This window comes from Dipodomys spectabilis, unplaced genomic scaffold, assembly GCF_019054845.1.
Source record: "Dipodomys spectabilis isolate Male_0828 unplaced genomic scaffold, ASM1905484v1 ptg000464l, whole genome shotgun sequence".
In the NCBI taxonomy this organism is placed as follows: domain Eukaryota; kingdom Metazoa; phylum Chordata; class Mammalia; order Rodentia; family Heteromyidae; genus Dipodomys; species Dipodomys spectabilis.
This window is the reverse complement of record NW_024871141.1, coordinates 408,388-434,980: the sequence shown is the minus strand read 5'-3', so window position 1 is coordinate 434,980 and position 26,593 is coordinate 408,388.

Genomic DNA, 26,593 nt, shown 5'->3' with positions numbered 1-26,593 from the left:
AGTGCAGAGTGAGAGCAGAGTGAGCTAGAAAAGAGCAGAGAGAGAGAGTCTGGGCCTGGCCTAGGCCTTACGGGTGGAGAAAGGTATGGCCACATCAAATTCAGATGTGACCTCTTCCAGGTGTCCCAGTTACCTAGGTAACGCAGGTACTAGTTGGAGCATTCCAGCTGGCACCAGGCCATCTTGGTCCTCCGTGCGGTGGGGAAAGGCCTGGGAAAGAGAGCTCGGAGAGCTGGGAAAGAGAGAGAGCTGGGAAAGAGAGAGAGAAGAGCTAGAAAAGAACAGAGAGAGAGCAGAGAGCAGAAAGAGCTAGAAAAGAGCAGAGAGAGAGCAGAGAGCTAGAAAAGAGCAGAGAGAGAGCAGAGAGAGCTAGAAAAGAGCAGAGAGCAATATTACAATTTTTTATAAATAAGCATTCTCCATGTGATCACTTGTGGGATTATCTATTTCTATAGATGTGTTTAATCACTCTAGAGCACTGTATCTAATAACCACAATCATTATCCAGAACTTGTGATTGAGATGAGGAAGAAAAAATATCTAGATTTCTCCTTCTCTTTTCCTCTTCTCCTTTTTCTAGTGTGGATTCTCATCTTTTCTCCAAATTCTCCAATTAATAAAGGAAGAATGACACATTGTGGATATGAAGCAAAAGGCTTCAAAGCCAGAATTTTATTCTTTCAGAAATAGATGAAGTGAATCAGAGTGGCTCAAGGAAGAATAAAAACATGATTTTTTTTTCCCTTTCTGGATTTCACCAAAGACTCTAAACATGACTATGAATAGATAGTGAACCATTTGTCTTGGCTAACTTTTTTTTATGAAAATACTGTACAGAGGGGTTACAATTACATGGGCAAGATAATGAGTACATTTCTTATCAAGCATTGTTGCCTCCTCCTTGTTTCCCCTTCCCTTCCCTTCCCAGCCTCCCATCGCTCCCCACCCTCTCCCCCCCCCCACCAAACTGTAAAGTTCATTTTCGACATGACAACTTGTACTTCTCATTGTTGCAACTAGTGCACCTGTATCCTTATTTAAACGACTTGTTTTTCCCCTTCCCCTCCACAAATTATACCGACATCAAATAGATAAGTGCATAGGACCATATATAATGAAATGTATCAACATTAGCTCCAGGAATTGTAAAAAAGAGGTTCTTAAGTCGTGTAGTTATTAATTTTTTCTATTTATTCTTTTTCTGTTTTTTCTTTTCAATAAAGATAAAAAATAAAAATAGTAGATAAAAAGTAAATATTAAAAATGAAATTTGAAATCTGAAAAAATGTTAAAATAGTTTGCTTGGTCAACATTCCTGCATATAGTTCACTGTCTTAAAATATATATTAGTTCCTAGAATCAAAATAGATTTTTCTTGTATTCTTTTTAAATTTTTTTTCCAGTATAATATTTATTTTTTTGTGAAAATACTGTACAGAGGGGTTACAATTACATGGGCAAGATAGTGAGTACATTTCTTATCAAGCATTGTAGCCTCCTCCTTTGTTTACCCTTCCCATCTCTTCCCATCCTCCCCCCCCTCCACACAATCCTCCCCCCCGCAAGTTGTAAAGTTCATTTTTGACATGACAACTTGTACTTCTCATTGTTGCAACAAGTCCACCTATATCCTTATTTAAACGACTTGTTTTTGCCCTTCCCCACCACAAAGTATATCGACATCAAATACAGTGAAAGCAGGAGTTATACTGTGGGGGAGGGACATACTTCTTTCATGCATGTGTTTCTAACGCATTTATAAGATTATTTCTTTGTTGCTTTGTATGTCCCTCCCCCACAGTGTAACCCCCGCTTTCACTATATTTGATGTCAGTATAACATGTGGAGGAGACGGGGACAAACAAGTCGTTTAAGGATTCAGGTGGACCTGTTGCAACAATGAGAAGTAAAAAATGTCATGTCAAAACCAGCTTTACAATGTCGGTGTGGGGGGGAAGGGGGGGTATGATTGGGTGGGGGGGAGGGGGGAGGCTGAGAAGGGAGGTGAAGGGTAAACAAAGGAGGAGGCTGCAATGCTTGGTAAGAAATGTATGCATTATCCTGCCCATGTAATTGTAACCCCTCTGTACAGTATGTTCTCAAATAAAATAAAATTAAATTAAAAAAAAAACAACAAAGTAACAAAGAAATAATCTTATAATTGCATTAGAAACAAATGCATGAAAGAAAAAAAAACATTTAAAATACATACTTTAGGGTTCATTTTCCTAACATCACCTTATCTGACCTTTTCTGCTTGACTCATACATATACTAGATATTGCCAATAAGGGAGTCCATGGGACCTATGTTTCTTTGGGCTTGGATTCATTCACTTAATATAATCTTTTCCAAGTCTTTCCATTTCCTAACAAATGGGGCAATGCCATTCTTTCTGATGGAGATATAGAATTTCATTGTGTATATATACCACATTTCCTTGATCCATTCATCTACTGAGGGGCGTTGGGTTGGTTCCAGATCATAGCTATGGTAAATAATGCTGCAATAAACATAGATGCGCTGGTAACCTTTGTGTGGTCTTGTTTGTAAACATTTGGGTAAATGCCCCAAAGTGGGACTACTGGGTCATAGGGGAGCTCTATGTGGAGTCATTTGAGGAAGGTCCATACTACTTTCCAAAGTGGTTGAACAAGTTTACACTCCCACCAAAAATGAAGTAAGGTTCCCTTCTGTCCACATCCTCTCCATCATCTATTGTTATGAGAGTTCTTGATTTTTGCCATTCTAACTGGTGTGAGGTGGTAGCTCAATGTTGTTTGGATTTGCATTTCTTTTATGGCTAGGGAAGTTGAGCATTTCTTCATGTGTCTATTGGCCATCCTTCTTTCTTCTTCAGAGAAGTTTCTCTTTAAGTCATTAGCCCAGTTATTTATTGAGCAGTTGTTTCTTTAAGGATTTGTTGTTGGGGGATTTAATTTTTTTGAGTTCCAAGTATATTTTAGATAAGAGACCGTTGTCCGTTCTATGGCTAGTGAAGATCTTCTCCCAATCTGTTGGCTTTCTATTGATCTTGCTAGCTATATCCTTTGCCATGCAGAAGCTCTGCAACTTCATGCAATACCATTCGTCCAAACTTTCTTTGATTTATTGTGTTTCCAGGTCTCTATTAAGAAAATTTCGGCCGGAGCCAAGGAGACCTAGCGTTTCTCCTATTCCATCCTGTAATGTTTTCAGAGTGTCTGCTTTGACTCTGAGGTCTTTGATCCATTTGGAGTTGATTCTGGTGCAGGGTGGTATATAAGGATCTAGCTTTAGTTTTCTACAAGTAGTTAACCAATTTTCTCAGCACCATTTACTGAAGCGGCTGTCTTTCTTCCATTCTATTGTTTTAGCTCCCTTATCGAAGATTAGATGGCTATAGGTCTGTAGGTTCATTTTTGGGTTTTCAATTCTATTCCATTGGTCCTGAGGTCTGTTCTTGTGCCAGTACCAAGGTGTTTTCATTACTATGTCTTTCTAGAAGAGTTTGAAATTTGGTATTGATATTCCTCCAGCATTGTTCTTTCCGTTGAGGAGCGTTTTTATTATTCAGGGTCTTTTATTGTTCCATATGAATTTTTGGATTGACTCTTCTATTTCCTTGAAGAATGAGGTTGGAATTTTGATGGGTATCGCATTAAATTTGTAGATAGCCGTGGGAAGTACTGCCATTTTCACGATGTTAATCTTTCCAATCCAGGAGCTTGGGAGTGTTTCCCATTTTCTAATTTCTGTTTTGATTTCCTTGTCAAATTTTTAAAATTTTCATCATAGAGGTCCTGCTCTTCTTTGATTAAGTTAATTCCTATGTATTTTATTTCTTGTGGGGCTATCGAAGGTTTTTATTTGGCCTTCAGTTTTGAAGGAGAGTTTAGCTGGGTACAGTATTCTTGGTTGATATTTGTTTGTTTGTTTGTAGTGCATGTTATACATCATTCCAGGCTTTTCTTGCTTTGATTGTCTCTGCTGAGAAATCTGAGGTGATTCTAATCGGTTTCCATTTATAGGTGATTAATCTTTCCTCCTTGACAGCTTTAAGGATCTTTTCTTTGGTCTGAATTGATCCTGTGTGGATTATAATGTGAGGGTGGGATGTCCTATTCTGGTCTGGTCTATTTGGAGTTCTAAAAGCTTCTTGTATCTGAATAGAACTATGTTTTTGCATGTTTGGGAAGTTCTCTGCTAGGATCCTGTTAAACAAATTTCCTAGACCATTAACTTCTGTTTCTAGGTGCTCCTCTACACTCATTATCCTTAGATTAGGCCTTCTAATGGGGTCTTCCAGGTTTTGGATAGATCTCTCATATTTCTTAAACTTGTCTTGGATGGTTGTATGTTCTTTCTCTATAATGTCTAGGCTGTTTCAATCCCCGAGATTCGATCTTCTGCATGGTCTAACCTGCTGTCGAGACTTTCTACTTTGCTTTTTATTTATTTTCCTTCTAGTTGGTCATCTTTGATGGCTTCAAATTCTTTGTTAAAGCTTTGTTTTAGATCTTGTATGAACTTCTTTACTTCCTTAATTTGGTGTTCAGTGTTTATTCTCAAATCACTTAGTTGATTGTTTATGGTTTGCTTGGGCTCCCATTCCTTCTGTTGGGTTCCATTCAACATTCCCTTGGTGGTCTCCCTGACTTCCTTCAGCTCTTTGTTAATGGATTTCATGAATGCCTTTAGTGATCCTTGTGTATTCTCATCCTGCTCTCTCAATTCCTGTATTACTCTTTGCTTAGCTTCCTCACATTTATGCCATTCCTGTAGTTCTCTTTGAGTGTTCTCAGCCTGCTCATGCCATTCCTGCCTCTTTGTGTATTCTCAAGCTGCTCTCGTAAATCCTGTATCAGTTTTTGAGTAGCTTCCTCCAGCTCATGCTATTCCTGTATAAACTTTTGCATTGCCTCCTCTCTCTCCCTATCACGCATATTCAGAGTCCTTTTTATGTTTTCAGTCTTTTCATTTATCATGTTTGCTGGCAGTGTTTGTACAGCTATTTGGGAACTCTCCTCTGTTTTTTTCATTATCTGTTCTTCCCCTGATTATCATGAGTGGGAGTTGAGATACCAGGACTTTCCATTTTTTCTTGTGTTTTTCCGGCTTATTCTGCCCATTGGGATGAAATTATCACCAGGTTTGTGGTAGAACACTACCTTAAGGCAAGCATCAACCAAAGTCTGTATTTGCACAGTCAATAATCTGTAGATACAATCTAGTTCAACAGATACATCTATTCAAGATCAAACAACTGTATATTAATATGTACGAACTCCGTAGAAGAATTTGGTAAACCAGAAATTATTAGGTTTATGAAGAGATGTGGGTAAAAAAAAGGTATTCCTTCCTGTGCCTGTGGGAAGGCACAGGAAGTGTTAACTAAGTCCTAATCTCAAACCAGGAAATAGGTGGGATAGGATGAAAGTAGAGAGAGAGAAAAAAAGAAGAAAGAGAAAGGGAACAAAAAGAGACCAGAAAAAAATAGAAAGGTAAAAAATTAAGAATATTATTCAGATTGAAAACAAACTATCCAGTGAAGAACGTGAATATAATGAGAGAAGGGGAGGGATATAAAGGAGATGTGAAAAACTTAAAAATAAAAATACTTAAAATATTATATAGGTATACAGAGGTAGTATTGCTATTAAGGAATTTAAGCCTAAGAGGTTTTGAATTGAGTAATAAATTTGTGTATTATGTGTGTACACAATGGGGGATAAGGTCTAATAATCGACTACATGTTTATCTGAGGATGTGCAGAACAGCAATTAAGTCACATAAAAAAGGTAAGGGAAGAATAGGTGAAAAGGCTAAGAAAGAAAGAAAAAAGTTCCAAAGATCAGTAGAGCTAAACAAAAAACAAAACAAAACAAAAAAAAAGGGAGAAAAACACACACACACTTATACCCGTACAATAAAATTCTAAGAGGAAAAAAAACTTACTAGAAAACAATTTTTTTTCAAAAAAGTTAAAATTTAAAGATTAAAAAAGTTTTTGAGAAAAAAAAATTTTATAAATCGTACAACAAAAAAAAGTTCTTTAATTTTTTTGGGAGGGGTGGGAAAAATCTTATGTCTCCCTTGTGTCCATAACCAGCCTCTTGTTGGAGTCCCTGGTATGCTTGTGTTCCTGTGGCTTGGTTGGTAACTTAAGTCTGTTTCTTTGAACAGGCCGAAAAATTCTCTGCCATCTTCCTCCCAGGTTAGTTCAATGGGAGGAGATGGCTTTTTCTTCGAGTTTGGAGGATGCTGTGATGAGGCCAGTTTCTGGGTAGAGTTGAGGCCTTTCAGCAAACAGTTGCTTTTCCCGGGGGCTGGTTTGTGAGAAACTCACAGAGCCCAGCCTTGAGCCACTCTCAAGGTTTCTGTTTACTGAATTTCAGTTGATTGTTTAGGCTGCTAAAGGGAGGGGCAGCCTATGGCTCTGAAGAAAGCCACTCCTTGGGCTGACACCCAAGCTGGGTGACTTTTCCCTGGGTGGAGCTGAGTCTGGCAGGTTAGGATAGGCTCTTGTGACCTGCTAGATGACTGTAGATTTATTCCAGGGCTTGAGTTGGAGCTAGCAGCTCCGCCCAGCTTTGTTGGTATCCAAGATGGAGATTTCCGGTACTGGGTGGGCGAGGGTTGGCCTTCTCTCCTCTGCTCCCCGAGAAGGAGTGAGAATGTCAGGCTTCTACTCATGCTGAGTCTTGGTTCCTAGGTCATCTCTGGTTGGCGAACTGCAGGATGAAGATGTCCGCTCCTTGTCAGTTCTTGCAGGTATTGAGTGGAATCCGCTTGCCCACTGCGTCTGGCTCCTTAGTCCTGGACTCTCTGTGATTCAGGTATGGTGGCTGCATTCGCCTCCGCCACCGCTGCCACCTCCGCAGTGGCTGCTGGCAAGTGCTCAGGGCTGTCTCCTTGCCTGTATTTTCTCTCTCTGGCCTAACTCTCTGTCCTGTGAAGGCACACTAGGTGTGATTCTCTAGCTTAGGACTGTTCACTGGAACTCTAAAACTGCTTTTTATGTGAGAGCTTGTTTAGCCTACAGCTTCTCCTCTGCCATCTTCCTGCCTTTTCTTCTGTCTTGGCTAACTTTTTAAAAATATTGTTTTTTAAAAAAAAGATAATTAAAAAATTTTATAAATAATTTTAAAATAAATAGTAATTTCTTGTTTGCTTTTGGGAGGCATGAAATAAGACTGCATTAACATTGTGTGAGTTGAGAGGCTAAATTTTATCAGAATCTAAACAAAATGAAAAATAGATGATTTTAAGATAAATAGCTTGTAGATACATTTTTACCTTAACATACCCTCAGAGACATATTTTTTTCTTCTTTTCCTCTCCACGCTGAATCAACTTCAATAAGCAGTTAATGTAATTCAAATGGCTGTGTTTCTTTCCGAAATACAATATACCCAAAAAAGTTAGAAAAATAGAACCAGTATTGGGTAATACATTTTTTAAAAATAGCAGTCAGGTAAATATTAACCATAATTCCCAAATAATAACAATCAAATGCTCTTGAAAAGAGAAGACTGTAAGCAGAATATACAAAAAATGATAGTGCCACAACTACTTCAGGAGCTGCTCTCTGGCATTTAGGATTTCTAGTTCATGACAATGTTTTAATCAGGATTAATTGCTTTCCAGGACTAATTTTTTTTTAGTTATATTTCATTGAAGAAATATGTTGTTCAAAATTAATGAAAGGATAACAGTTTATAATAGAAAGAATGCTACACACTTATTTTACATAGCAAAATATCTTTCCATAATATCTGTCTACCCCAAATAACTAATCCCTCAAATGTACATTTGCATTATATGTATATAAGTTTGTAAAATAATCACCTTTCATAATCCAATGAACACAAATATGAAGAATTATCAGATGGGGGAAATATATTCAAATGGGTACTTTAAAGTCCCAGGTGTAGTTGGAAAGGACATGATGAGGTTAGAACCATCAGAGACATGTAAAGATGCTACATTAGAAAATAAAGAAAACAACAACAACCCAGATTCTGAATTTCTGGAAAGCAGAGCAGCAAGAAAATTCTTTTTCCACTAGAATCATTTGAAAAATATTTTAGCTATGTAGGTGACTCGATTTTAATCTAGTGAGACTTCTTTTAAAATTCTGTCCTTTAGAACTGCAAAATGATAAATACGGATTATTCAAGCCAACTAACATGTAGAAATATTTTACAACAGATTTAGATTAGTAAACTAATTCAAACACAGCCTTTTCCTGATGCAACTACAGGGACACCACATTTCCTAGTTTTTGAGAATAAGAAAATGTTGCCACTGGCTTTTTCCACATGTATGATATGCATAATACTTACGGGCTTTACATAAAGAAGACTTGAAATTCTAAATAATATTTAAATAAGAGGTTCTTATCTTTATTTTCACATTTTGGGATCACTAAATACCAAAATTATGTAGAAGGCTAGGGTAAGAATATGGAAATGAAATCTGTCTCCTAATATTTTAAAGATAATTTATGTCATTTTGAGTTACAGTTTCTAAAGTAATAAAAAATAAGGCAAAACAGATACAAAAACTCACTATTCTCTCCTTCCTAACTTTCCAACAGCAATTAGAGAATCCAGTAAATGTACAGCCATCCCAGGATGGTATAAGATGGTATAGGATCACTAGATGGTAAAAAAGAAGATAACAAAAATGGTTCCCCTGGAACAATGGGAAACAAAATCTACATCTACACATTGTGATATAGCTAGAAACTAGTTTCCACTATTCTAAGTCTTTGATATTTTAGGTTTGTTGGCACAGCATCTTTCCACTCTTAAGAAATGACTCTTTATTAAAACTCAAGTGTTTACAGCTTATAACCCAGAAACAAACAATGCTTCTGAATGTAAAGAAGAATGATATTAAGAGCAATCTAGGCTACTTCTATAGCAATAGCTGATAAATAATAATGATATTGGGGAATAGTCCAATAATTTTGAACTTTTTCATAACTTACTCTTCTCCAACACGAGAAGTCCTAAACAAAATATGATAAATATTAATAGAGGATTTTATATTTTTTATTGTTCACACCAAAGCAAATACTTTCCTCTTTGGAAGCCTGACATTGAAAGAGTCAGACCCTCAAAATTATTTTATAGACAAAAGTTTACTGCTTTGACTTAGGTGTTTTCCTGCCTTTGGGTGTTGCTCTCTATTACTTTGGCAACTGCATAGAAAAACAAGATAAATCCATTATGCTTGTGTTGAATTGTTCAAAGTCAAGCTGTCTTCAAACAAAGTTTTCTGTTCCCTTCTTCAGTGCTAATTAAAGTTTAACTATTGCTCTTTAAATGCAACAAAACGTTATACTTTAACGTACATTCTCATTGAAATTGATGAAAACAGGAGTGTCTGTGATTGCTTAGTTTATAGTTTTCAAGTATTTTCCTTGGCTATTTTCATTATTGCCTTTGTTCCAGTCTTCTAATCAGGAACAGAGGGTTACCCATAAATATCTTCCTAAGATATAGGATGTTAGGTGGATGTTAAAGATTTTCATCTCCTTAAAGACTGAAAAGCTCAGAAGACATTTTGCTACTACTGGAATTGCTAAGATGATTTGAATATTTTGGTTCTTAAACTAAGTGAAATTCATGTGAAATGTTACTTATTCCAACAATGATTATGGCTTATACTTTTCTGCTCCAATGAGATGAAATGTCTGACTATTTTGGAGGGCATATTGATTTGAGGGTAGGAGGCTTAATTATAGAAAGCCAAGGGAGATTCCTAAAACAGGATTGCCTTTCAAGTATCACTTAATTATACTTAAAGTATATAAGTATAGAAATATACAAATATGAATTGAGTGACAAATGTGTGATTTACAAAATTGATTCAATGTCAACAAATCCAGAAAGCAATTCTCTATATTTATATAAACTAGTATACCTAGTAAAGATTTAAAATTGTTAGAATATATTTTTTAACATTTATGTCAAAATAATTGTTTATTTGTAACTGTTTATTTTTAATTTTTGTTAGTCGTGGGGCTTGAAATATGGGCCTAGACATTGTCCCTCAGCTCTTCAGCTCAAGACTAGTGCTCTACCACTTGAGCCACTGCCAGTTTTCTGGTGGCTGATTGGAAATAAGAGTCTCATGGACTTTCCTGCCTAGGCTGGCTTTCAAACATGAGTCTCAGCTCTCAGCCTTCTTAGTAGCTAGGGTTATAAGCATGAGCCACTGGCTCCTAGCTACACAATTATGTTTTACATAGCTATGAAATATTCATTTATATGTTGTGTAATGATAAAGCAGCATCATATCCATTAATTTCTGCATGTAACACTTCTTTTTAGTGAGAATGCTCAGAAACCTATCTTCTCGCTAGGATGAAGTATCTATTCTTAACTATAATCACTTTGCTTCTTGTGGAATACAAATAATATATTTAGTTTTAGTTCTGGAAGTCTGCTAATTGAAGTTACATAAAACATGAATTGAAAAGTGAAAGAAATTCATGGTTCCATTACTTGTTTCAGAAAAACAATTATGCCTTTTGTTTCCAATTATATTTCTGTGGGAATGTGTAATATTCATTGATTTAATGGTTAAAAATTATAACAGTTACATTATATCAAGTTGATTCAAACTTGTTTGCTCCTGGGGCTTGAACTCAGGGTCCCTGAGATTTGTTGAAATTTTTTAACAATTTACCTATAGTTTTAATGCCAAATTTAAGACTGCTTCATCTCAAAATTGTCAAAACATCTTCCTTTACTTTACATTTACATCTCTTTTTTTGTTTTATATGACATGTTTTAATCCTGCTTGAAGTTAACATTTGAATAAATTGTTATGTTTAAGTCAATGTTCACTTTTTAATTTTCCCAAATACTGCCTAACTTATCACCTCTTATTAAACAGAACGTCATTCCACAAATGTTTGGTTTTACACCTTATTAAATATTCCTTTATAATATTTATGTGGATCTAATCTGGTGCCCTACAGACCCATTGAGCTGTATAATCTTTCCTCTAAAAATATAACAATTTTACACTAATATTGGGCAGAAATATATTCCAGTTTATTTTTCTTTGTCAATGACTCAAAGAGTGCTAGTCAGGTGTTTCTAGAAATTGTCATAAACATAAATAAAACTGAAGCTGAGCGCTGTTAGATCATGCTTATAATCATAGCTGTGTAGGAGACTGAGATCTGAGGATTGTAGTTGAAATCTAGCTGGAATGGGAATGTCCATAAGACACTTATGTCCAATTAACCACTAGAAAACCAGAAATGGCACAGTTGCTCAGTGAGTAGAGCATTCACTTTGAAATGAAGAGCAGAAGGACAGCACCAGGATCAGATTTCAAGCCACATGAATGACCAAAAAAAGGGGAAGAGACAATTTATATCTTTTCTCAATTGTATCCTCCAATCGACAAAAATTATGTCTCCATTTATTTAGATTTTTGCTTTTATATTCAGCATTGTATAATTTTTAATTATGGTGAGTAAATAGCACTTTAATACATTTTGACAATATGTGAAGGTAGCACAAAGGAATTCACAGAAAACAGTTGAAATATAAAGGGCAATGGGAATGGAGAATGCCAGAAATGGGTTAATCAGACCCTTCATCAATATGTGAGAGTGTAAGATATTTCAACAAGGTATCTTCATATAATTAATATACATCAATTAATAACTATCTTCCAAAGGCTTTGGTATTCAAGAATGACATAAAGGATAAAAACACATTCTGTGGTGAAATGAAAGAAAGACAGATGAGAAAATGCATACTTATAATGATTGTGTAAATAAACTAAGAAATTCAGTCAACATTCTGAGGGCTCATGGCTCATTGGACTCGAAGGTTGCTGCTATCTAAGATAATTCTAAAATGTTAGACTTGATCCTATCTTTAAGACTGCTTAATACGATTGCTTTTTGAGTCAGTATTCTTTTTCTTCTTGCTAGTTGTGGTGGTGGTTCTGGGCCTTGAACCCTGGCCCTGAGCCCTGTCCCTCAGCTCTTCCACTCAAGGCTAGAGCTCTACCACTTGAGCCATAGTACCACCTCCGGCTTTCTGGTCGTTTATTGGAGATAAGAGTCTCATGGACATTTCCTGCACAGGCTGGCTTTGAACTATGATGCTGAGATCTCAGCCTCCTGAGTGCCTAGGATAACAGATGTGAGCCACCAGCGCCTGGCTCCTCTTTACAATATCTTAAACATAAAATAAAATAAAGTAAAATCAATAAAGGGCATGATTATCAAATAAAGTAAAACGATAACTTACAGACAAATGAAAATAACACTATATATATATATATACATATATATATATATATATACATGTATGTACACATCTGTATATTCTTATATATGTATACATATATATAGGTATTTGAATATATACACATATAAGTATGAATATATTCATATGTACATGTAGTGTGTACAGATATATATTTATTTAAATAGACCTGAATGAGAAATATATTAAGAGCATATTAATGCCAATGACATACTTTAACCATCCTGAAAAAGTTATTCAAAAATCCAAATACTTATCTCTATAGTAATATAACAACAATCAAGGAACATATGGAAAGATCATAACATACCTAGACAATGCATACATATAGAGATTAGTGGAAAAAAAAACAATAAGATAGCCCAGCACAACAATTATGTAGAAATTGCAATCCTTATACATTGGTGCTTGGCACTTAAAATGATATAGTCAGTTTCTTAAACATACTGGAAATCTTTAAGACATTACACATAGAATTGTCTCTATGATCCAGCATTTTGAATTATAATTTTATATACAAAATAGATTTCAACATATATCCAATGAGACACATGTACAAGAATATACATAGTAAAACCCTTCATAATAACATATAATAAAACATTGAAATGTCCATTGAGGATGTTATTCCAATATACACATGCATAAAAAACAATATGCTCTATCCATGAATAAAATTTACAGGGACTTACTTTGGAAACGGTGATATTACATGGGAGAAATGGATAAAATAGACTACATTTTCTAATTATATGAGGTTTTTAAAATTGGCACATCTGTAGAGGTAGAATATGAAATAATAGCTGCTCAAGGGGAGAGTAGGTGGAAATGATGACAGGAAATGACTATTAATAAATATTTGAGTATTTTGAGAGGGTAGTAATGATAAAATGTTCCTGAACTGAAGGTGATATTCTTACTCCAACTCTTTAACATTCTAAGAATCATTGTAATTTATTGAAGAATTACAGATTGCATTTGCATTAACCTTAGGAAAATTTTTAGAATAGTAGTGGGTGAATCTGAGTGATAATTTAGAATTTAAAATCACAGAATTCCATAATGCACAACTTTAGTATGTTGATGAATAAGACTATCAAGAAAATATGATCTGTGATATGACCTCTGAGTGACTATACATGACATTAAGAGCCAGTGAATATTCTACAAATTCATGTAAATTGAGCTATGAGATAGGATTGAGAAGAATGAGGGATAATGATCATCAAAATGCATTGTATTGGCGATGGAATGTGGCTTACTGGTAGATGCTTGCCTTGCATGTTTGAAGCCCTGGGTTTGCTTTCTCAATACTACATAAACAAAACAGCAGGAACTGGAACTATGAAATAAGTGATAGAGTACTAGCATGAGGAAAAGAAGCTCAAGGACATTTCCAAGGAATGAATTGAAGCCCCAGGACTAGGCAAAAAAAAGGTGCATTTTATTAAGCCAGGCACTAGCGGCTCACGGCTGTAATCCTAGATAATCAGGAGGCAGAAAATTGAGGTTTGAAGCCAGCCCAGGCAAGCAAGTTTGTCATATTCTTATCTCTAATTAAATCTCAGAAAAATCAGAAAGTGCTGCTGTGCCTCAAGTGATAGAGTTCTAGTATTCATGCAAAGGAGCTCAGGGACAGCCCCCAGACACAGAGTTCAAACCTCAGGAGAAGAAAAAGAAAAAAAAAAACCTCACTATACACTGTTAATACACTGCTTTGTCAAACAGCAAGTCCCACACAACTACTTAAAGTTAATTAAAAAATGATAAAATACAGGTCATTTTGGAAACCAGACAAAGATAGTATACACGGGACAAAGTAAATGTTATATCATGCAGTTTGAGTTGAAATTTGTTCTATAGTCTTCTTAAATCACTTATGAAATTGACAATACTGCCAATTATAGGCCAATTTCCTTGAGGAACAGTTTGTATTCTGCTGTCTTGTATACAAAATAATAGAGGTGATTTTTTTGCCATGTATTGAACTATATCTGATATTTTAAAGTAGATTTGTCCTAATATATTATTTATTTAATCAATCATTTCATTAGGGTGATGTTGGTTAGATTTTTTTCCAGTAAATCTTATCCCCTATAATAAATGAGAGCATGGTAAGACAGTCTCCTATTAATATGAAAATATACTTTATAAAATCGACTTAAAAGGGGGAAAGATTAAACTTGACTTCTGATTTTATACATTTCAGATTATGTTTCTTATCCTTATTGACTGGGTTGGTGGTGGGACAGTACCCCATGTCAAGAATATGTGTTGGAAAATGTGTATTCATGAAAGCCAGGGAGTAAAGAAGAAGAGGAATAGGAGTGGGAGAGGGACAAGGAGGAAGAGGGAAGAGAGAGAGGGAAAAGGAAAAGAAGAAGGAGAAGGAGATAGAGAAGAAAAAGAAAGAAGAGGAGGAAAGGACTTTGATCCTAACACCTTTGATCACAAGTTCTCAGTGACCAAATCTCTACAACTATGCCCACATGAAAGGTTTCACCTCTTTATGGCAACTTAGTGAAAGCTAATTATTAATCTCAATCTTTAATGATTTCAGATTTAATTTCTAGAGTGGTGGGTAGATATTTCTATACATTGTGATAACTTCTGTTCCTAAATATTTAATTGAATTAATCAAAGAAGCTATTTGGCATGGAGGTGGTTTGGTTATACCATTCCTGGAAAAATATTTTGAGTGCAAATACATTTTATTTAACAGATAAGGAAGTTTCAGAGATTTCATTTTGTGATCTTCAAAAATGACTATTTCATCTAACTCAAAATGACTTTAATTTTTCATAATTTTATGACATTTATATTCAAGTTTTTGTCATCTATAGTTAGATTCTTTCTTTGTAGTTTAAGAAAAAGTAAACACTATCACAATCATTTATTTCTTAATTATTCTATAGAGTAGGAATAATATGAATTTCCTACCATTCAAAAATAAGTTATATTCAAATCTATAGGAATAATTGCATAAGTCATGGAATATCTTGCTTTATCTCATATGGAGTTTGATTCAATTTCTAAAAATCACTGTTGATATAAAATACATGAAATTCCGTGTTTCTCTGAAATGTCTCGGTACTCAAACCTCAGAAATATATAACCAGTAATTAAGATTTTTTTGTATACTCAAAAAATATATGAATCTATATTTTATGTCAAAAAAGTTTAGGTTTAAAAGAAGAGAAAATCATGTGACCACAGTAGATATTATTTAATTTAATGAAAAATTACTTCATTCACCCTGACACAGCCTATTGCTTTTAGCTTACCTGAGAAATTTCATTAATGATCCCTTCATCACTTTTGAATATTAGAGTATTTCAATTTGTGCAAAGATTCTGTCATTTAAAACTATGAGTGTATTTTTTTCATAAAAATGAAAACTTTTTTTTCACACTAAATGTTAATTTGTTAAATTGAGCCTCTAGAATTCAAATAATAAAAAATTATTTTATTCTTACATATATTATATCAGTGCTGAATATGGGTATCTCAAGGTTGTAATCCTCACTACTCAGGAAGCTGAGGTTGAAAGCCAGCCTTGACAACAAAGATATCATCTTATAAATATGTTAGAAACAATTACAAGAAAAAAACATTTGAATACTTATTTTGGGGTCCATTTCAACTAACATCAACTTATCTGACATTTGCTGCTTTTCTCAGACATGTCCCTCCTCCTCTGTTTTCATTGTATTTGATGTTGGTGTAATTTGTGGAGGGGAAGGGAAAAAACAAATGGTTGAAATAAGTATAGAGGTGAACCCATTGCAAGTATGAGGTGTAAAAGTCGTTATGTTGAAAAACGAACTTTACAACTTTGGTGGGGTGAGGGGCTGAGGGGGGATAGATGGGAAGGGTTGGGTAGGGGAAACAAAGGAGGAGGCAACAATGCTTGATAAGAAATGTACTCATTACCTTGCTCATGTAATTATAACCCCTGTGTACGGTATTTTCACAATAAAAAAATTAAAAAAAACCAGACTTGGCAAGAGTTTGTGAGTCTCATCTCAATTAATCACACACACACACACACACACACATCAAAACACACGCACACACACACAAAGCCAGAAGTGGAGTTGTGGCTCAAATGTTAGAGCAATGTCCTTGCTAGGAAAAAAATCAAGGGATAGGTCTGGAGTTCAAATCACAAGAACAACACACACATAATATTATGTATAAATTTTTATTTTAGTTGGAAGAAATAGACAATATCATGGAAAGTAATATTTCTTACATATCCTGAAATTTTGTGAAGATATTTTTATTAAAATTTGTCTTAAGATATAACTTAGGTTATTAAAATTAATATTAATATAGTATATTTATTATTACTCTTAACACCTTGGAATATAACAGTTGGTATTTTTTCTATAGCCATAAGAAATAGTCTGAATAAAAGAAAGAAAGGAAGAAAGGAAGAAAAAGAAGGAAGGAAAGAAGGAAAGAAAAGGAAGGGAGAAAGAGAGAGAGGGGTAGGTATGGAGGGAAGGAGGGAAAAAGGAAAGAAGAAAAGAAGGAAGGAAGGAAAAAAAGGAAGGTATTAAGGAATTAAGGAACAAAGATACAAAGAAAGGGAAGGAGGAAGGAAGTGACAAAACAATTTAATTTATAAAATGTGCTATTTAGCCCAATATAAACTTTTAATTAACCCTTTAGTAAATGCAAGTTTGCAATTTTCATTTCTCTGCCTGTTCCCCATGCATGAATGAAACCAACAAATGAAGGTTCAGAAAAAACCAGGTGAATCTGTTTGCATCTGTAGTAAATATGTATGCAATTTTTTTCTCATTTTCCATATATCATCAAATAATTATTTGCAAACAGTTTACATTTAGTTATAAATATTCTAAAAATTGAGGTAACCAAGGGATTTCAATATATTATATAATGTGAATACTAGTAAATATAATGCTATTAATATTAGTCTTCATGTTATATTCATTGTAACATTTTTATTATGTATTTTATCAGATAAATTAGCATACTCTGATTTTGGTGTTTGTGGGAGTCCTAATAGAGGACAGTAATTAAAATGAATGGAGATCTGTATTTGTTGGCACAAACGAATATTTCTGAAAGCAATTAAGTCATTGGAGATTGTTCAAATACATCAGAAGGGCCTTAGAAAGGCTGTACCACGTTAACATGGTTACCTATGATGTGATTCAAGAGACACTAAACAATCATACTTTATGTTGCCGTCACTGTAATTATTCCCATTGTAAGAAGTATCATTCACATAATTTACATGATATAATCTTGTCCTTAAGTTATTATGTTCTATGAAATAATATCCAAATGATACACTACACTGAGTTAAAGAAAACGTTGCAAAATGTATTGGACATTGTAACTCCTTCCGATTACACGTATTGAAATTCTATTCCTCTGTCTGATGACATTAGAATCAGTCTTTCAGAGATGACCCTGCAATAATGACCCTGATAAAAGAAGCCCAATATTACTAGTCTGCCATGTGAATGTCCAGCAAACAGATTATAATGAACAAGAAAGTAGACCCCCCATTAGACAAAGATTTGCTTTGAATAACCATTTTTAAAATCAATGTTTAAGCTTCTGGAGTATGGATAATATACTCCTGATGTTTTTAAGCCACTTACTTTGAAATATTTTAACAGCCCAATGGCTGACAAAAAGTAAAGTTTTGATTTAAAATTCACAAATTCTGATAAAAAAGATTAATAAGGTTTTATTATTTGAATTTTATTCTCCAAGTCTCCAGGTTTTTAATGGGAATTGATTTGAGATTCAACTCTCTATTCAACTATAATAACTAATTTTTGAATATTTTTATTATCTTTAGTTGTACAAAGGAGTTGCCATTCACTGAAACAGTGTATGGATACAGTGCATCTTGATCAATGTCACCCCTTTCAACACTCTCATCCACCCCTACCAATCACCCCCAATCATTATGTATCTCAATATTATGTTATGGAATTTCTTGCAATTTAACAAAGCAGTTTATTGTACAATGCACATGGAATTGTGTTACCACTTCAACATCTTCAACCCCATTTCACACTACAGCTTGCTTTGCATATTTCAATTCTGGGACGTATACAATGGATTCTTGCCTGTATTCTATCCTTTTCTCTTTCAATTTCCTACCCCTCTCACATTGCCCCCCACTATCCTCTCTTGCACTACACATTTAATGGTATTTATTTTGTTGGGCTTTGACTTAGCCTTTTAAGAGAATTATAGTATTTTCACTCTCCACAGATTATGACACTTCAAATAATTCATTTGTACCTCTTTGCATAACATCTAGTGTGTTTACTTTTACATTTATAGACACTCCTATGTACCACAAGTGAGGAAAGTCATGCAAACTAAGTTTCTCTGGGTCTGCTTCATTTCACTTAATATTACTTCTTAATTTTATTTTATTTTTTTGTGAACGTACTGTACAGAGGGGTTAAAATTACATGGGCAAGATAATGCATACATTTCTTATCAAGCATTGCAGCCTCCTCCTTTGTTTACCCTTCACATCCCTTTCCAGCCTCCGCCCCCACCCCTCCACGCAATCCTCCCAACCCCCCCCCCCCCCGCACCAACGTTGTAAAGCTCATTTTCAACATGAAAACTTGTACTTCTCATTGTTTCAACAGGTCCACCTGTATACTTAAACGACTCGTTTTTCCCCATATACTAGGTATTGCAAATGAGGGAAACCATGGGACCTATGTTTCTTTGGGCCTGGCTTACTTCATTTAATATAATTTTTTCCAAGTTTTTCCATTTCCTAACAAATGGGGCATTGTCAATCTTTCTGATGGAGGCATAGAATTCCATTGTGTATATATACCACATTCTCTTGATCCATTCATCTACTGAGGGGCATCTTAGTTTGTTCCAGCTATGGTAAATAATGCTACAATAAACATAGTTGTGATGGTAGGTTTAGTGCTGTCTTGTTTGGAAACATTTGGGTAAATGCCCAAAAGTGGGATTGCTGGGTCATAGGGGAGCTCTATGTGAAGTCTTTCAGGCACTTCCATACTGCTTTCCAAAGTGGTTGAACCAAGATTACATTCCCACCAACAATGAAGTAAGGTTCCCTTCTGTCCACATCCTCTCCAGCATTTGTTGTTGTTAGAGTTCTTTATTTTTGCCATTCTAACTGGGGTGAGGTGGTATCTCAATCTTGTTTTGATTTGCATTTCTTTTATGGCTATGGAAGTTGAGCATTTCTTCATGTGTTTATTGGCCATCCTTCTTTCTTCTTCAGAGAAGTTTCTCTTTAAGTCTTCAGCCCACTTATTTATTGGGCTGTTGTTTCTTTGAGGATTTGTTGTTGGGGGATTTAATTTTTTGAGTTCCAAATATATTTTATATATGAGACCCTTGTCTGTTGTATGGCTAGTCAAGATCTTCTCCCAATCTGTGGGCTTTCTATTGATCTTGCTAGCTATGTTCTTTGCCATGCATAAGCTCTACAACTTCATGCTATACCATTTGTCCTACCTTTCTTAGATTTGTTGTGTTTCTGGGTCTCTATTAAGGAAATTTCGGCCGGAGCCAAGGAGAGCTAAGGTTTCTCCTATTCCATTCTGTAATATTTTCAGAGTGTCTGCTTTGACTTCGAGGTATTTGATCCATTTGGAGTTGATTCTGGTGCAGGATGATATATAAGGATATAGCTTTAGTTTTCTACAAGTAGTTAACCAATTTTGCCAACACACTTTACTGAAGAGGCTGTCTTTCTTCCATTCTATTGTTTTAGATCCCTTATCAAAAATTAGATGGCTATAGGTCTGTAGGTTCATTTTTGGGTTTTCAATTCTATTCCATTGGTCCTGAGGTCTGTTCTTATGCCAATACCAAGCTGTTTTGAATACTATGGCTTTACAGTAGAGTGTGAAATTTGGTTTTGATATTCCTCCAGCAGTGTTCGTTCCGTTGAGGAGCGTTTTTGCTATTCAGGGTCTTTTATTGTTCCATATGAATTTTTGGATTGCCTCTTCTATTTCCTTGAAGAATGAGGATGGAATTTTGATAGGTATCTCACTGAATTTGTAGATAGCCTTGGGAAGTATTGCCGTTTTCACGATGCTAATCTTTCCAATCCAGGAGCATGGGAGGTTTTGCCATTTTCTAAGTTCTGTTTTGATATCCTTTTTCAAGTGTTTAAAGTTTTCTTCATAGAGGTTCTTCACTTCTTTGGTTAAGTTAATTCCTAGGTATTTTATTTTTTCTGGGGCTATTACAAATGGAGTTCTTTTCCTAAATTCAGCCACACTTTTCTCATTGTTGGCATACAGAAAAGCCTTTCATTTGTTGGGGTTAATTTTATACCCTGCTACATTGCCAAAGTTTTGAATCAGCTTGAGTAATTTGGGAGTGGAGTCTATGGGATTCTTTAAATACAAGATCATGTCGTCTGCACGGAGGAAGAGTTTTATTTCTTAATTCCCTTTTTGGATCCCTTTTATGTCTGCATCTTTTCTTACTGCTGTAACTAGGCATTCAAATACTAGATTGAAGAGAAGTGGAGAGATTGGACATCCTTGTCTTGTTCCTGAGTTAAGAGGAAATGGCTTTATTTATTCACCATTGAGTATAATGCTGGCTGTAGGTTTGTCATATACAGCCTTTATTATATTGAGGAATGTTCCAAAGATTCCTAATTTTTCCAAAACCTTCATCATAAAGAGGTGTTGGATCTTGTCGAATGTTTTTTCTGTATCTATTGAGATAACTATGTGGATCTTATTCTTGCTCCTGTTGAGGTGATGAATAATAATAATTGATTTGCCTATATTGAACCCACTTAGCATCCTTGAAATGAATCCTTTTTGATCGTGGTGTATGATTTCTTGGATGAATTGTTGAAGTCCATTGGCTAAAATTTTGTTGAGATGTTTTGGATCAATGTTCTTTAAAGAAATGAGTCTATAGTTCTCTTTCTTTGATGAGTACCTGCCTAATTTTGGGATGAGGGTTATGATGGCTTCATAGAATGTGTTCGGTAGTGAAATTTCTCTTTCAATTTCATTGAAGAGTAGGAGGAGTATTGGTGTGAGCTCTTCTTTGAAGGCCTTGTAAAATTCTGCTGTAAAACCATCTGGTCCTGGACTTTTCTTCGCTGGGAGGTCTCTTATTGCTGTTTCTATTGCTTGATATGGGCCTGTTAAGATGGTTTAACTCATCTTGGTTTAGTTTTGGCATGTCAATATTTGCTAGGAAAAGGTCCATTTCTGTCAAGTTCTCAAACTTATTCGCATAAAGTTTTGAGAAATATTCCCTTGTAATGTTCTGAATCTTGGTTGTTTCCGTGGTGATGTTTCCATTCTCCTCTCTGAGTTTATTTATTTGGGTGTGTTCTCTTCTTTTTCTGATAAGATTTGCTAAGGGTCTGTCAATTTTGTTAATCTTTTCAAAGAATCAACTCTTTGTTTTGTTGATTGTTTCTATAGTTTTTTTGGATTCTAATTCATTTAATTCTGATTTAGTTTTAATTATTTCTTTCTGTCTACTGGATTGTGGTTTATCTTGCTGTGCATTTTCAACGAGGTTTAGATGTGTCATTAAATTGTTGGTTTCAAATCTCTCCAATTTGTAGATGTAGGAGCTCAGAGGTATAAACTTGCCTCTGAATACTGCCTTTGCTGTGTCCCAGAGGAGCTGGTAATTTATGTGTTCATTTTTGTTGAATAGCATGAACATTTGAATTTCCTTTCTAATCTCTTCCAAGACCTACTCGTGATTCAGCAGTGTGTTCTTCAGCCTCCATGTGATACCAGACTTCTTTGGTGGCTTTTGGTGTTGAGTTACATTTCTTAATTTAGACAAGTTTGGTTTGTGGCCTAAAATGTGGTCTATTTTAGAAAATGTTCCATGTGCTGCTGAGAAAAACGTGTATTCTGATGCTGCTGGGTGAAATGTTTGGTAGATGTCTGTTAAATCTAGTTGATCTATGCAGCTGTTTAGATGTGCGGTTTCTCTATTGAGTTTTTGCCAAGTTGATCTATCTAGTGGGGAGAGTGGTGTGTTAAAATCCCCAACAATTAATGTCTTTGTATCTATATGGGATTTGAGGGAAAGTAGTGTGTCTTGGATAAATCTGGGTGCTCCATTGTTTGGCGAATAGATATTTAGAATTGTAATATCCTCCTGAAGGAGAGATCCCTTAATTAATATGTACCAATCTTCTTTATCTCTACTCACGATTTTAATTTGAAGTCTATTTTATCTGATATTAGGATTGCAACTCCTGCCTCTTTATGGGGGCCGTATGCTTGGTAGATTTTGTTCCAGCCTTTAACATTGAAAATGTGTTTGTTTTTACGGGCAAGATGTGACTCCTGATTGCAGCAGATAGAAAGGTCTTGTTTTTTAATCCAACTAGACAGTCTATGTCGCTTAATTGGAGAGTTAAGTCCGTTAACGTAAGAGATAGACCTGAGAGGTATTTGGGAGTTCCTGCCATGTTATCCAGCTTCTGGGGGGCTGCGAAAACTGGGTTCTTCCTATGGTTCTTGGATTCTCAGTTTGGTTGCAGTTTCTTGGCCATTATTGTTGTCTTGTTGGTCTTCTATGTGTAGGACATCTTTAAGAATCTTTTGTAGGGCTGGTTTGTTGGAGATGTATTGTTCCAATTTTTCTTTGTTATGGAAGGTTTTTATTTGGCCTTCAGTTATGAAGGAAAGTTTATCTGAGTACAGTATTATTGGTTGATAGTTGTTTGTTTTTAGGGCATGGCATACATCATTCCAGGATCCTCTTGTTTTGATTGTCTCTGCTGAGAAATCTGAGGTGAATCTAATTGGTTTCCCTTTATATGTGATTAATCTTTTCTCCTTGACATCTTTAAGAATCTTTTCCTTGGTCTGAGTTGATCTTTTGTGGATTATAATGTGACGGTGGGATGTCCTATTCTGGTCTGGTCTATTTCAGGTTCTAAAATTTCATATATCTGAATAAGCCTATCTTTTTGTGTGTTTGGGAAGTTCTCTGCTAGGATCCAGTTAAACAAATTTCCTAGACCATTAACTCCTGTTTTTAGGTGCTCCTCTACACCCATTATCCTTATATTAGGCCTTCTGATGGTGTCTTCCAATTGTATGATAGATCTATCATATTTCTTGGACTTGTCTTGGATGGTTGTATGTTCTCTCTTTATAATATCTAGGATGTCTTCAGTTTCTGAGATTTGATCTTCTGCAAGGTCTAACCTGCTGTCAAGACTTTCTACTTTGTTTTATATCTCTTTTCCTTCGGATTGGTCAGCTTTGATGGCTTCAAACTCTTTGGTGAAGCTTTGTTTTAGATCTTGTATGAACTTCTTTATTTCCTAAATTTGGTGTTCAGTGTTTATTCTCAAATCCCTTAGTTGACTGGTTATGGTTTCCTTGGACTCCCATTCCTTCTGTTGGGTTCCATTCAGCATTCCCTTTGTGGTCTCCCTGACTTCCTTCAGCTCTTTGTTAATGAATTCCATGAATGCCTTTAGTGATCTTTGTGTATTCTCTTCCTGCTCTCTCAATTCCTGTATTACTCTTTGATTAGCTTCCTCCCATTCATGGGATTCCTGTAGTTCTCTTGAGTGTTCTTAGCCTGCTCACGCTATTCCTGCCTTTCTCTTTGAGTATTCTCAAGCTACTCACGCAAATCCTGTATCAGTTTTTGAGTAGCTTCCTCACACTTATGATATTCCTGTATAAACTTTTGGATTGCCTCCTCTCTCTCCCTATCACGCTCATACAGAGTCCTTTGTATGTTTTCAATCTTTTCATTTATCATATTTGCCAGCAGTGTTTTAGAGCTATTTGGGAACTGTCCTCTGGATTATTCATTATCTGTTCTAACCCCTGATTATCAAGATTGGGAATTGAGATACCTGAATTTGCCATTTTTCTTGTGTTTTTCCGGCTTACTCTGCCCATTTGAGATGAAAATAGCACCAGTTTTGTGCTAGAACTCTATCTTAATGCAAGCATCAACGAAAGTCTGAATTTGCACAGTCAATAGTCTGCAGATACAAGCTAGTTCAACAGATATATCTATTCAATATCAAATAATTACATGTTAATTGGCTACGAACAGCAAAGAAAAATTTGGAAAACCAGAAATTATTAGGGTTAGGGAGAGATGTGGGTAAAAAAATAGGAATAGATTGATGTGGGGAGGCACAGGGAGAGTTAACTAAGTCCTAATCTCAAAGCAGGAAATAGGTTGGGTAAGATGAGAGTAGAGAGAGAGAAAAAAAGAAGAAAGTGAAAGGGAAAAGAAAAGAGAACAGAAAAAAATAGAAAAGTAATAATTAATAATATTATACAGAAACGAAAACAATCTGTTTAGAGAAGAGCGTGAATACATCGAGAGAAGGGGAGAGATATAAAGGAGATATGAAAAACTTAAAAATAAAAATACTTAAAATATTATATAGGTATAAAGAGGTAGTACTGCTATTAAGGAATTTAAGTCTCAGAGGTTTTGAATTGAGTAATAAATTTGTGGATTAAGTGTTTACACAATGGGGGATAGGGTCTAATATTCAACTATGTGTTTATCTGAGGATGTGCAGGATAAGGGTTAAGTCACATAAAGAAGAACGAAAGAGAGGAATAGGTGAAAAGGATAGGAAAGGACGAAAAAAAGATCAGAAGTGCAGTAGAGCTAAACAAAAAACAAAAAGATAATTAAAAAAGAAAAAAAGAGAAAGAAAAAAAGCACACTAACGTATCACTAAAATAAAAATTATAAGAGGAAAAAAGTTACTAGAAAACAATTTTTTTCAAAAAAGGCAAAATATAAAAATTAAAAAAAGTTTTAGAAAAGAAAAAAAATTTTTTATATAAGGTACCAAAAAAAAAAAAAAAAAAAAAGAAGGAGAAGAAGGAGAAGAAGAAGAAAAAAAATTTCTTTAATTTTTTTGGGAGGGGTGGGAAAAATCCTGTACCTCCCTTGTGTCCTAACCAGCCTCTTGTTGGAGTCTCTGGTCTGCTTGTGGTTCTGTGGCTTGGTTGGTTTCTTAAGTTAGTTTGTTCAAACAGGCAGAAAAATGCTTTGCTTTACCCAGGATTTTGCGATCCTCCTCCCAAGCTAGTTCAATGGGAAGCAGATCTGCTTTGAGTATCACTAAAGAGGGATGTGCAGTGATGAGGCTAGGTTCTGGGTAGTGTTGAGGCCTTTCAACAAACAGTAGCTTTTCCCGGGGGCTAGTTTGTGAAAAACTAATAGAGCCCAGCCTGGAGCCATTCTCAGGGTTTCTATTTACTGAATTTCAATTGATTGTCCAGGCTGCTAGAGGGATGGGCAGCTTCTGGCTCTGATTATGCAGTGAAGAAAGCCACTCCTAGGGCTGGCGCCCGAGCTGGGTGACTTTTCCCTGGGTGGAGCTGAGTCTGGCAGGTCACGCCGCCCTTAAGTTTTTGTGACCTGCTAAATGACTCGTTTTATTCTAAGGCCTGAGCTGGAGCTAGCAGCTCCACCGAGCTTTGTCGGTATCCAAGATGGAGATCTCTGGTACTGGGGGGGAGGGAGGGGTAGCCTTCCCTCCTCTAGTCCCTGAGAAGGAGTGAGGAGATTGGACTTCTACTCACGCTGAGTCTTGGTTCCTGGGTCGTCTCTGGTCTTCGAACTGCAGGATGAAGATGTCTGCTCCTTGTCAGTTCTTGCTGGTGTTGAGTAGAATCCACTCACCCGCTGCGTCTGTCTCCTTGTCCCAGACTCTCTGTGGCTCAGGTGTGGCGACTGCAATCGCTGCTGCCACTGAGAGCTCAGATGTGTCTCCTTGCCTGGATTTTCCCTCTCTGGCCTGACTCTCTGTCTTGTGATGGCACACTTGGTGTGATTGATTCTCTGGCTTAGGACTCTTCACTGGAACTCTAAAACTGCTTTCTATGCCAGAGATTGTTTAGACTCCAGCTTCTCCTCCGCCATCTTCCCGGAACTCTCCTCACTTAATATTATTTCTAAGTGTTTCATTTTTCCTTTAGAATGGTGCAATATTATTCTTTCTGATGAATGAACAGAATTCTATTATGTATGTATTTATATGTTTGTATACATGTGTATATATGTTTGTATACATACATTTATATACGTACAAATACACTTGAAAATTGGGACCAATATAATTAGATAGATATATATATATATATAAATATATATAATTTATATATACATATATAATTCTTGATCACTTTTTACAATGAGAGGCATCTGGGCTGATTCCATGTTGGCTACAGAAAATAATACAATAAAGAAGATGATTATGCCGGTAGCTTCAGTGTGGCCTTGTTTCTGCTC